The sequence below is a fragment of the Chroicocephalus ridibundus genome, chromosome 11 (assembly GCF_963924245.1).
Source record: "Chroicocephalus ridibundus chromosome 11, bChrRid1.1, whole genome shotgun sequence".
Lineage (NCBI taxonomy): Eukaryota > Metazoa > Chordata > Aves > Charadriiformes > Laridae > Chroicocephalus > Chroicocephalus ridibundus.
Genome location: NC_086294.1, coordinates 15671503 through 15683924, shown reverse-complemented (window position 1 = coordinate 15683924; position 12422 = coordinate 15671503).

Sequence of the window (12422 nt, the reverse complement as noted above, 5' to 3'; positions counted from 1 at the left end):
GCAGGCAGCAGTTCCTTGGATCAGTTTTGGAGGCTTTCTGAAAAGACTGGCATCAGGTTTGCTGCACTGCCCTTCTGGAATACCAGATTGGGTTTTGTTGAAATGTATTTTGTCTACACATTCTGGTAACTACGCAAAATGTTGAGAGTTTATAAACAAGAAATCCTGAACACCAAAATACTGGCTGAAAATATAATATTTTTTTCTGAAATAATTAGTATTTTAATTTCTATTGATAAATAAACATTTTCTACAAAGAGAGACATAATTATTCAAGCAGACCTTAAAACAATGTCCCCTTATGTGGGTGCACATATAGAGCAGAAACCTTATCACCAAGTTGACTGAAGGGAGCTTTTGTCTAGAAATTGCTGATAGAAATTCGATATTAGGTGCATAGTTATCAGCTCAGATAATCTACACCTGAAATTTTAGATTTTTTAATGTATGTAACAATGCATGTTCTGCATGAGGAGGGTTTTCCTCAAGCACCAGGTCCCAAATGGTGCACAGCAGGTTCCAGGGGTCTGTGGTCCCGGATGAATGTTGGAGACAACGTGTGTGCACAAGCTCCGTGGAAACCTGACGGCTATTTGTCTTCTCAAATAAATCTGTTCTTGTCTTTTTAGAAGAAATGTGATTCCATATAAACAGTAATGCAGAAAGAGGATATCATCCTCATTTTTCACACATATTTTCTTGCAAAGTCAGGAGAAAAGCTGGCTGAATGAGGTAATTATTCAGATAGCAGCATTAATCATTAATCATATGAATTCTCTTTAACTGTGAGCAACACATTTCCACGCCAAAGTCAGAACATCTACTGATTGCACAAAGACCACTTCCAATAGTCTCCAGTATTTCCAGGAATACTGGAAATGGTCTTTGTGCAATGTTGAACCAAGAGTTGAAACCAAGTATTACAGAGACTTTATTGTAAACAACTCCCAGCCTGGAAGAGGAGGGTGGAGAAGCTGGGAGGGATGCAGAAGGTGAACTGGGATGCTCTTGCAGCGGTACCCGTGGACATACTCACCCAGCAGCATGCAGGGGTGCAGGACGCTTATGGTTCTTGCCCTCAGCTGCTGTCAGCAATACCCAAAACCCCAGAAATCAGCCCCATAGTGGGCAGAGACCAGTGCACAAGCTCACAGTGGTTAATATTCATTTGGCCCCTCGGTGCCCTGCTCCTCTCTGGTTTGTGAGGGTGCGTTTGCCCCTAAGGAGAAGTGGCTGCAACTCAGAGAGTTTATTGTGACTGTCAGCTGCGGACTGCGAGCAGACGAGCCGTTCCCATGCAGACTGCGGCACCTCTCAGCGGTTATGCACAAATAATCCTGTGCCGCTGCCGGTCCGTCTGCAGGCGTTTTGCTGTTATACTGGAGTGAACTGGGACCCATTAAAGCATAGCAGACCTCCCTTGCTCTGGACAGTGGCACTAGCCGGGGCATCTTTGCACTCAAACAGGCTTTCCAGCATGCTGCCAAGTCCTGCCAATGGACAGGACTTCAGCCGACAGTGTGAGATACACTACTGCTTGGTGAGACCTGCACAAACACCTCTGTCTCCCAGCTGGTGGAGGATCTCCTTTTGCTGATAACAGGCAGCAGTGCTGCATGGAGAACCGGGAAGGGATCCATCCTTTCTGCTGCTCTGAATCCCACCCTGGGCTTGTAGCCACTGACAACAAGCACCGGTCAGAGGGAGAGGAGCGTGGTTTCCATTAGGGATGAGGAATCCTCTTCCTCCTGCCAAGAGGCGCAATGGGGAGATTGTGTCCTTCTCAGCACAGCTGATTCTAACTCCTCCTCAATCACAAACCCATTATTTTTCGCTGTACCACACTCTTTTCACCAGCTTACCTTCTTTCCACAGCAGGTTTTAACACTACTGGTAGAAGAGAAGAAGTTTCCCATCATCTTACCAGGGGCCGTATATTTTCTCTGTGCGAGCACCGCAGTGCAGGGACTGGGGCAGACTCGGTAACTCGTGGTAGATTCACACTTAACCGCTCTGGGAATTAAAGAACCGACTCATCAGGGACAGAGTATGTTGGAGATGAAAGGGGATTATACATTTCTTGTCCAACTGTAAAAGATTTCTAGGCTGTGATGCATTTCACTGGAAATACAGCTGACCCAGGGATAAATCCCCTTTAAATATTAACCTCTTAGTAACATATAATGGCTTAAACTGCTGGGCAAGATACAAGTAAAACAACATTAAACCTCACCGCTGCGTCCAGAGTCGCTGGTCATCAGTGTCCAATGCTTGGTGCCTCTTTGAGAGGCCGAGTCCCATGAGCGGAGGCCGGTAAATTACAAAGCAATGTACAGAAACACCCTGAAGCAATGTGTGGGCAGTGATAAGAAGAGAACTTCATGGTCTGCAGCAATCAGACGGATCCAGGCAGCAGGAAGACATGTCAGGGGCCACATAGCAGAAATAGTTATACCCTCCAGGAGCTGCCGAACAAGCTCGGTTCTGTGGGCAGCGAAACAGGAGTGATTTCTCTGCAGAAATGTGCGTGGAAGATGGATTAGGGACTATGAAGACACCAGAAACAGGCATGGAGGGCCCCACTATCAATGGCTGCAAAACTCTCCTCTGCCCTTCCTTGCCTGGGACCTAGGGAGGTTTTACTGGAGAAACAGTGTCCCAGGAAGTATTAGGCAGCGAGGGGAATCCTCTGGTCTTTTCATCAGCCATTTGTTTATGCTATTATATAGGGAACACCTCCGACAAATGCCTGAAGTAGCTGACATCCCATGAGAAAATATGTCTCCAAACCTACGGGCAAGACTCAGCTGATGAAATTGCATAATGCTGGAGCAGATCTCCTGGGACAGGCTGCCCTCAGCCTAGAGGGACGAGGAGATTTCCCAGTTACATCCAACATATCCTTCCAGATCACTGCCTGGCTGAGCACCAGCTAGCAGTCAGAGCAAGTGTCCCACAAGCAGCCCCCTGGCACCACCCAACATCTTCACTTGAGGGCCACAGACAGCCTTCTCCAGCGTACCGAGGTCTCCCTCTGCCACAATTTCTGGAGAGCAAGAGAAGCAGCAGCACCTGGAGCCCGGCGAGCTGGAGCCACGCTCCCATACGCCAAGGAGGTTTTGGCTGAGATGAGGCATCTCACAGTAAGGACACGCTTGAAGCTGAGAGCAGAGCAATGCTGCAACAGGCAGCTACAGTATGGAAGAAAAGGGATTTTTCTCTGTCCTGTCGGGAGGAGACAGCCAGCTGTGACTCACGCTCCCTGCTCCCATCCCCCAGGTTCATTTTCGACACAGCAGCTATTGATAAGACCTTGAAAGAGCAGGAAGTTTCCCTGGCAGAGGTGGCTGGACAGGCAACGTGTGGTTATACTGCTAATGAGCCTAAGTGGAGCACTTTGCTCAAAGGCATGAACAAGTTCCCAAGCTTTGACTGTATCATCAACAGTCGCCTGCTCGCGGTGCTCAACCCAGCCCCACCACACTTCATGGTCAAAGGGACATTTTTACCAGCACCCCATTATATTGGTTTTATTATAGGCAGAGAAGAGAGGGAGCTGCCAGAGAGGAGATCAAGGGACGGGTTGATGTTCAACCAGAGCAAAATTCAACAGCACGGGTCATGCTGCCTGCAATAGCAACGTGATGGTGTGGTGGTGCAACCCCCACCCTGCCCTTTAGGTCTCTCAATACCTGGCGTGATTTCCTCCCCACCTGGGCGAGGAAATGTAATAATACAATGGACCAAAATGATACATAATGGACTACCATGAAAGAAAGAAAGGTGGAGAGCAATAGACTAAAACACTACAGCAACCCCTTAATAGACCTGGTCCCCATGGCTCCTACCATTTGAAAATAATCACTCCTGACAACATATGGATCGTGGACACAGTGGGGGGGATACCAGGACCCCAAGATCTAGCAAGTTCTGGGCTTGTGTAGCTGGTGGAAAGTACCGGAATATTCCATTGTCCATGCTGGGCCAGTGTGGAAAAGTACCTGACAAAAGTCAGTTATCTCAGATCCTGTAAGTAACAATTCTAGTAAAGACCCTTTGAGCTCTTCTGGATCTCAGCAGGCTGTGGCCAGTATCTCCCCTGAGCTGGGATGCCGCTCGGGCTGACATCTGGAGAATTTGAAGACAAGGGCGAGCCAACCCACCTTGAGTCTCAATTATCGCCCATTGAGGAATACTCACGTATTGTGAATATCTTCTCTAAACTCGGGAAAAGAGAAATTTTTAACTATACCTCTCTTTCATCCACCTCTCCACTTGTATATTTATGATATATACGTGAGCTTTACGGATGTGGATGTTCTTCCATTTGTCCATGCACGCGTAGGAGCTAAAAGGGGTATCCCCCAACTCGTTAGAGTCGTGCGATACTAAGGGCTCTTTGGTCTCAGCAGTTACAGACCGCAGTGTGTGTGTGTGCTTATATGCTTTGCTTATATGGATATGCGTTAGTTTGAGATCTGTGCTTTAGCTTGTATGTGTTGATTTGGAATACCTCATAGTAAGTCAGTGCAAATCTTGCCATCTTCGAATCTGTAGTTAAGTCACTGTTCAATTTTGGTTAAATCACTTGGTAAACCTTTAAATTGGTTAAAGATTAAGTGGTTAATGATTAAGATCAAATCATTAATAAATTTTGAATCGCTGCTAAATCATAACAGTGTCAAATATTTCTATCCACGACAGGCAGTCATGGAAAAAATACTTTCCCAGATCCCTCTTGGAAATGTTGACTCCCATGACCTGCCCTCCTACACGTCAGGCCCTCCGCACTCTCAGAGGGAACTGGAGCCTGTAGAAGGAGGGGTTGAGCAGGGAGAAGGCTTTCTCCAAGGTTAGAGACAGGAATGTCTCTGGAGGTTACAAACAAGTTGCAAGCTCAGGGAACTTCATGGTTCATCAGACACGAATCTGCAACAGCCGCCCCAAAGCACTGACACGGCAAGTAGCTGCAGGAGAGATCGTGCATTTGCTGCCCTGCAACCTGCCGAGAGCCGAAGTCCTGTTCAAACTCTCTTTTGAAACCCCAGAATACTTCAAATATGACCATCACATGTTATCCCCCCAACAGTGACGTCCTGACAGACAAAAGTCCTTGTAAAATGCCCTCGGAAGTTCACCAGGCTCTCTATGTTTTCATTTCTTGGACAATGGTTAATGTTTCAAGTAGAAAACCCGGTCATTTTGCTTAAACACATGAATGAGAATACCTGAGCCTCAGCCAGTTTTCATTGGAAAACAACAGCAGAAACATGGAAAGAAAGCTTTGAAAAAAGCGTCTAGACCTAAGAGGTGCTTGTCAGCTGAGATGGGTTGTCCTGCCCTCTCTGAGGGTGGAGGGGAGCTGAGAGGACTGGAGCCAAAGCAGGAGCAGAAGCAAAAGGGGAACAGAAAAGGAGGAGGAGGCGGCAGGCACAGGGCTGAGACACGAGAAGGTCCTGGAGAAAAGGATGGTAGTGGAGAGGAATCGTCTCAACATTTGGGACAGGATTTGTCCCTTTGAACTTTACATTTCCCTTCTGCAGTTGTCTGCCCGAGCTGGGCATCTCAGCAGCCTTTAGGCATCTAAGAGGAGCCGTGGCTTGTGGTCCAGTGGGAACCTAAGCTCAGACATACACATTTCCACTACAGAAATCCATGTTTAGGTAAAATAATTTCCCACTCTTGGCTTTCAGGTCTTTTGTCAAGTTAGACACCAGAGACTCCCCAGGTGAGATGAGCTCCCTTTGAGCTCCAGCTTCATGCGATCAAACCCCTCCTGCTTATATGCCCGTGCTAAATGCCACATCTGCAATAGCAGCATGTGAATGCACGGTTCCTCACACAAACCCCACTGGCAATCGAAAATTTGAAAAAGCCATTCTTTTCAGCTTGTGGAAGGTGGATATCTAACTCTCCAGAAACCTAAATGGCAATTCGGAGCTTGGCTTTTGCAAATTGCCCTGAAAAATCTCAGTAACTGGGAGTAATTAAAGTATTTAGTTCTAAAATTTAGTTTAAATGGGTTTTTATGTGTGCATGTATGATTGTCTTCAGCCAGTTTTCTCCATGTTTACCCCTTCAAACATCTTTCAACACTTTTTTTCCTCTTATTCTCTTGTAGGAAAGAGATTTTGTGAGGCTGCCAGGTCCAGCTGGGCTGGGGTAGAAGCTCATCATGAGGGAACGAGGAGCAGGCTAATTTTTCAAGGTGAACACTCCTATTCGAATGGAAACATCTCTGTGATCAATAATACCAGGACGAAGAATGGCAAACAAGACAATTCAATTGAGATCTTCAAAGTTGCATATACTAATCAGAGTGCTTGAAAGCTGCAGGAAAATTTACGTGAGAGAAGCAAACACCACTTCTTTGTGGGCACCGATTTGATTAAACAAGCACAGTGAGACAGTTTCTCATTTGTGTTAATGGAGAAGCATCCTTTGTTCGTGTTCAGTCCCACTGATTCCCAGCTCACAATGTCCTATTTAAGCTCCATTAATTCACTGTGGAGTCTATAGGAAGAATTTGCGTTCATCCTCGCTGGAAGGACTCACAGCATCACTGCTAGTGAAAGGAGAAATCAAGACAGCAGCTGAGAAGGGCTTGGATATGAAAAAATCAGCAGAGTGAAAACTGGAAAATGAGGAGTAGAGCCTCTGGTCTGCTGAAGAAATCCTGGTGGTTGTGCCTGAGTCACGAGCTCACCCTTTGTGAACCTCTTCATGACAATGATCTGACCTTGTAAGTCAGGGCTCCTAGAAGGTCCCTCTGGAGGCTGGCCAAAGACCGTAAGGCAGGGAAGAATGCTGCACCTCCAGCTGGGGCTGGATGGATCCTTGTGCATTTTGGCTCCATGAGCTATTGAAGATGAGAAACGCCTCAACCACTAACACCTGCAGGTGACCCCTTCCCCATGGCCTCTTGTGGGACCTGCCCCAGTGCTCAGGGAGAGACTGTGGGGCTAAGCAAGAGCTGCCCAACACTGGCCACCTGTAGAAACAGGGAAAGCAAATATGCTGGAGCAAAGAGCCAGGCCTTCTGCTGAGCTTTTAACAAAGCAAAGCTACAACAAGAATTTCAAAGAAAAAAAAAAAACAAAGTCAAGGTAATGCTGGCAAATCCAATCACTCATTGCATGTGGTCACGTTGGCATCCAGGCAGTTTGGTCTCAGCCACCTGGGGACCATGAAGGGTCACCTCCCTGCATGATGGCTTCTCGCACTGGTTTTTGGTGCTGCCATGGGACACGGGGCCATCTCAGCACTCATGTCCCCACGCTGGGCTCCACATATGTAAGGCTGATGGGCCTTACAGCAGGGGCTAGGTCTTTGTGTGGATGCTTTTCCCTCTAGCAATGCATGGTTCAGAGCCCAGATGCGGTCCAAATGGTGCCTTTGCGGCACCTATCCAAAGCTCAAAGAAATGCTTATTCTTCAAAATGTGTTATTTTGGCAAATGGCTCATTAGTGTGCATCCTTGCTGTCACTCCAGAGTCCCTATTTGTGTGACTGCTACCAAAAGTTATGCACAAAAACTTCAGGTCCAGCCTGGACCAGCATTAGGAGCTGCTCTCTGGTTTGCCCAGCGGATATTTATCGCTGTTGCAATGCTGACTAATTACCTAATTGTGTGGATTGACACCTTTCCTGCAAAACCTGCCACAATATATTTCCCCCAGCAGCAAGAGCTGCGGGTTTGCACCTGGCAGGAGCCAGACCCAAAGGAGGGGTTTCCACCCCAAACAGCAGCTGATGATTTCATAATACTTGGGCAGACAGTGCCACCAAAAGGAAACGTGATAAATTACCCAGCCAAAAAAAAATGCCTTTTGCCGGTGCTTTTTGAGCAGTTGCTATGACTGCCCTCCCTCCCCAGACCCCTCCTTTGTTGCCCCAAAGCTCCTCAGACGGTGCTTTGGTGCATCCATCACACACACAGCCCTCCTAAGGCTCCGCGCTTGAGAAATTAATGGTTTTAGTCGTTCAGCCAAGGGAGAGTCTCTTGTCAGCCTAGCAGCTAAATAGCGATTTTTCCAGCCCTATATGGCACAATCTTATGAAATTCCTGGAATACTAAATTGCAACACATGGAGGAAACTTATTGATAGTTTTTAGACAACATATTCTGCTATATATCCTGCAAAACAATGTTTCATTTCCTCCTGATTAACTGGAATACTTTTATCTTCTTTTTTTTTTTTCCTAAGCAGGCACTACCAATAAAAGATTAAACATATTAGAGTTTGCCTGGACCTTTAAAGTACCCATTGCTGTAGCTGACTTCGCTCCAGGATGCAGCTGAGCCGGGTCCCGGTCCATGGCCTGACTCCAGCCACAGCCGCCGGAGCATCCCAGTCTCATTGCGGATGAAACCCAGCCTGGATCTGCCGGACAGGGATGAGGAACTCCCCATCTGATGTGCTTTACGTCAAGCTGATATCCCAACTGCACATTTCTCCTAAATTAAAGAGAAGCTGAAATAACAGTCTCGCATTTATGCAGGAAGATGGATTAAAATGCTTCTCCCAGGCTGGATTCTCCTAGCTTTCGCTGCCGGGGTGGCTGCAGAGGGTGCTGTTAACCTGCGTACACCAGCACCGAGCGGGACAGACCCTGCGGGCGCTCTCTGCGTTCGGGGGGATAGTAAAGAATTTTACTGTTAGGAGGAAAATTTGGGCTCTGCACAGACCTGTCTGCTACAACCCCACCCGAAGACTTTAATTGAAGATGACAGAGAAAGGCTGGGTCCTGTTGGCACGTCCCACCCAGCTGCCTTGAGTTTGTATCTTGGAAAAAAACATTGTCCTCTGCTTTGACAAAATGAGCACAGCAGGGTCTGGCAGCTCCCTGCGGGGTCTCGGCACACCCTGGGTGTCCCCGGAGTGAGCAGCGGTGCATTTGAGGGGGACAAAGCTGGCAAAGGCGGGTCGGTGAGTCCAGGCTAATTGCTTGGAGCCGAGCAGAAAGGAACCACGAGCTTCACACAGGTTGTGTTCTCTTTGCTGGTGGGGGAGGATGTGTATCCCCATTTCTTTTTAACTTGATGATGAGGAAACCACGGCTTGGCCTCCCTGCACTGCTGAAGTATAAAAATAGTCCTTTATCACCATCCGAAGGATCCTCGTCCCTTCCTAATATTTGAATTTCATTACTAATGACAACACAGTTGTTACCTATTTTACCAATCTGGAAATGCGGTTTGTTCGTGGCGAATGGGCTGGGCACAGTCGGGCTGCGTCAGTCCCGTCCTCGGGGCTGGGAGATGGAGTTTTCCTGCAGCATCACGTCTCAGGAGACAGTAAAAATTATTTCACTCCTTTGGTATGATTCGAGCTTTCATTTTCTGTTTTCAAAGGCAGCTTCTTGCCCTAACTAATGATAAAACCAGGCTGTGCTCCCACTACCAAATGCTGCCCTTTCCTTTGATATTCGCTAATTCGGAGGAGACGGCCGACGGGCTGAGAGCATGCAGCAGGTTTCACTGCAGTGATTGCAGGGTGGGCACCAGGATGGGGGACATGGGGGAGACACGGGTGAGGGTGGCAGGTGATGGTGGGGGCCATGAGCCCTCTCCTGCCACCGAACATCCTGGAGGAGCTTTCAGAGGACTCGGCAGCTGAGATCATTTTTTCATGATGGCTTTTAAATCCATTTCATTTCAGCATTAAATGCATATGCCTTCCTCATCATACACTATGCAATGGTTTAAAAAGCTGTTTTCTTCCCTTAAAAATCCTGCCACGGTTTTGCTCCTGGTTGCTCTTTGGTTTCCTCTAATCCTGCCACTCTAGCAAAGGCAGCTTTAGCTCTCCTACCCTCCGCTCTGATGCGGACCACCTTGAGGACCATGATTTTCAGCATTTGGCTTGCCACATATGCGATTATTTTCCATTCAGCGAGTACACGCAGGTGCCAGAGAGCAGATGCATCCGACAGACTGGTCTGAACGGGCCAAGGGTGGCGAGCGCCTTTTCGAGTTGGGACTGTGACATTTTTACATATGGAATATTGTTACTTTCTCAGGTTTTCTGTTTTATTTGGTTGGGTTTTAAAAAACAAAACAAAACAGTTTCAGTATCATTTTTCTGGCTTTCTGCCTATCTCCGTAAGGAAGAGTAATGCTAGAGAAGTCGGTCCAAAGCTAATTGAATTTTTGTTCCTGCTGCTGCGTGAGGATGGGGGTAGGAACAGCCACTGGAGAGTGAGGATACTGCCAAGGGCAGGCTGGGGCTGTGCCATTTCCAGCCTCAGCATCCCTCAGACAGGGCAGGTGGTACCCAGCCCCCTCAGCCTTGCCTCTCAAACCACAGGCATTTTGATTATAAAAAGGAAGAGAAGACAGAAAAGAGGGAAAAAAATGCTCCCAGGGAGGTGCTTACAGGAAACATCAGAAGACTAGATCCTAAATTATCCCATGATCATCCCACTCCATCCACTGTTGCTGCTCAATGGAAAAACAGTGAAAAATCATATAAAAACTAGTCCAGAACTGCCATACATGAAGACAAACTGAAACTTTCAGCTTGTTTTATTACCTCATAGCTGCTTGCTGCTGTATGGCGGTTTCTTCAGTGGAGGTGACACAAACCTCCAAGCTGCACCTGCAGGCACCGTGTCTGGATGTGCTTTGACCTCATCCCCACCACTCCACGGGCGTCCCAGCTCCATCAGCAGAGCTGCTCCAGCAGCCAAGGTCCCAGGGAACCTGGAGGGAAATAGCCGCAGCAGGTAGTGCTGTGGCTGCTTTGCGGCAAGCCCCAGAATTAATGCAATTAGTGCAATTAGCAGCATTAGTATCATTAGCACATACACATGCTGAGGCCTAGATTGAGCCCCCTGAGCTGCTGCTGCTCCCCACCAGCTCATCTCCAGTGGGGGCCTGTGGCCAGGCTCCCCTCCTGTGTTGTCTCCTTTCCTTTTCCTTGTATGCGTTTTTATGTCTTATTAAATTTTAGAGTTCTTTGATGGTCCTTAAGAAGCATCATCTAAGTTTCTGTCCCTTCATCCTCTCACGAGACAGCAGCAGTGATTGCTGAAAAAAAAAGAAAAAAAAAAAACAACAAAAAAGCCATTTCTGTTTTTCTACCCAACTATTTCCTTACCGGTGATTCAAGAGTGCCGTGATTTCCCTTCAGCTCCTCCGGAGTTTTCAGTAGTTCCTTCTCCTGTCCGTTGCTGTGATAACTCAGTCTGAGAAACATCTGCACCCCATCAGGAGCAGCTTTGGGTACATAAAGCTGAATACAAAGGGTAAAAAAATGTTTGATGGCCGAGTCACACTCTCATCCAGGAAGCAATCTGGCAATCGGCACAGAGTCCCTGGGGTGTCCGAGCTGAGAAACAGGCTCGACCCTTATTTCTAGCACATCACTGAAGCCACTCACTCTGTTAAAATACTAAAGCTGCTATGAATCATACCTAGAGCATGGAGAAGCTGACATCTTGTGTGTCACCTTGCAGCGTCAGCTTCCTTTTTAGTAAAAATTACCAGATGTAGTGCTATCATAGTGTCACCACCCAGAGAGAAGGGCTTGGTACTCCACTTTCTGGCTGTTTACAGCCTTTGGCTTCACTTGATTTTTTTCTCAAAAGCTGGAACAAGGAGATGCTGGAAATCTGACTCGCTGTCAAGGGGCTTCAGGTAGATCTGATTTTGGTAAATTGGGGGCTATTTGGCAAATTACCCATCACACAGCAGTGATTTGCCAGCTGTGCTTTGTGGTTAATCTCAGTTGTATATCTGAAGCCAGCAAGGTGCTTTTCAGGGACCATGAGCTCAGTGTGGGACCGGCAGGATATGTCTCCCCTGGGCTTGGGTCCTGAGTTCCCCCTGAGCCAGCCACCTCCCATGGGTGACTTTACATCCCATCTGCCTGCTCTGGTCATTTAAGCGCGTTGTTTGCAATCTTTCCTCAGGAAATTCAGTGCACCCTGCAATTTTGGTGGGCTTCAAGTTTTCTTGTGTTATCTGCAGATGCCTCATGGCCCTGTTCTTCTCCAGATGACCAGCACGCTCCCTGAGAGCTCACCTCCCCTTTCTGCCATCCTGTTTTCTCTTAAAATGTTTCTGGTTTCCCTTATCTCTCTAGGAACAAGCAGAGATAAAAGGGTTTAACGGCCATTTGAAGAATTATTTTTCCATGCGTGGTGTTCTCTTTCGAGGCTGTTTTGACTGTGAAGCTCCTTCCATGCCCATTGCTGTCTGCAGCAGACCTGTTGCTGGCTGCTGCAGACCCTGCTGGTGGATGGACTCAAGTGTCCTCACCGTTTCCCTGGCTGGACATGGTTTTCCATGTTTTCCCAGATGCTGGGACATTTCCATCAATTCCTGAAGAAAACTCACAACTGTGCACACAGCTATTTTAATTTTTTTTTTTTTTTTACATACAACCCATTCGTGCTTTCTCTGTGCCCACATGGTT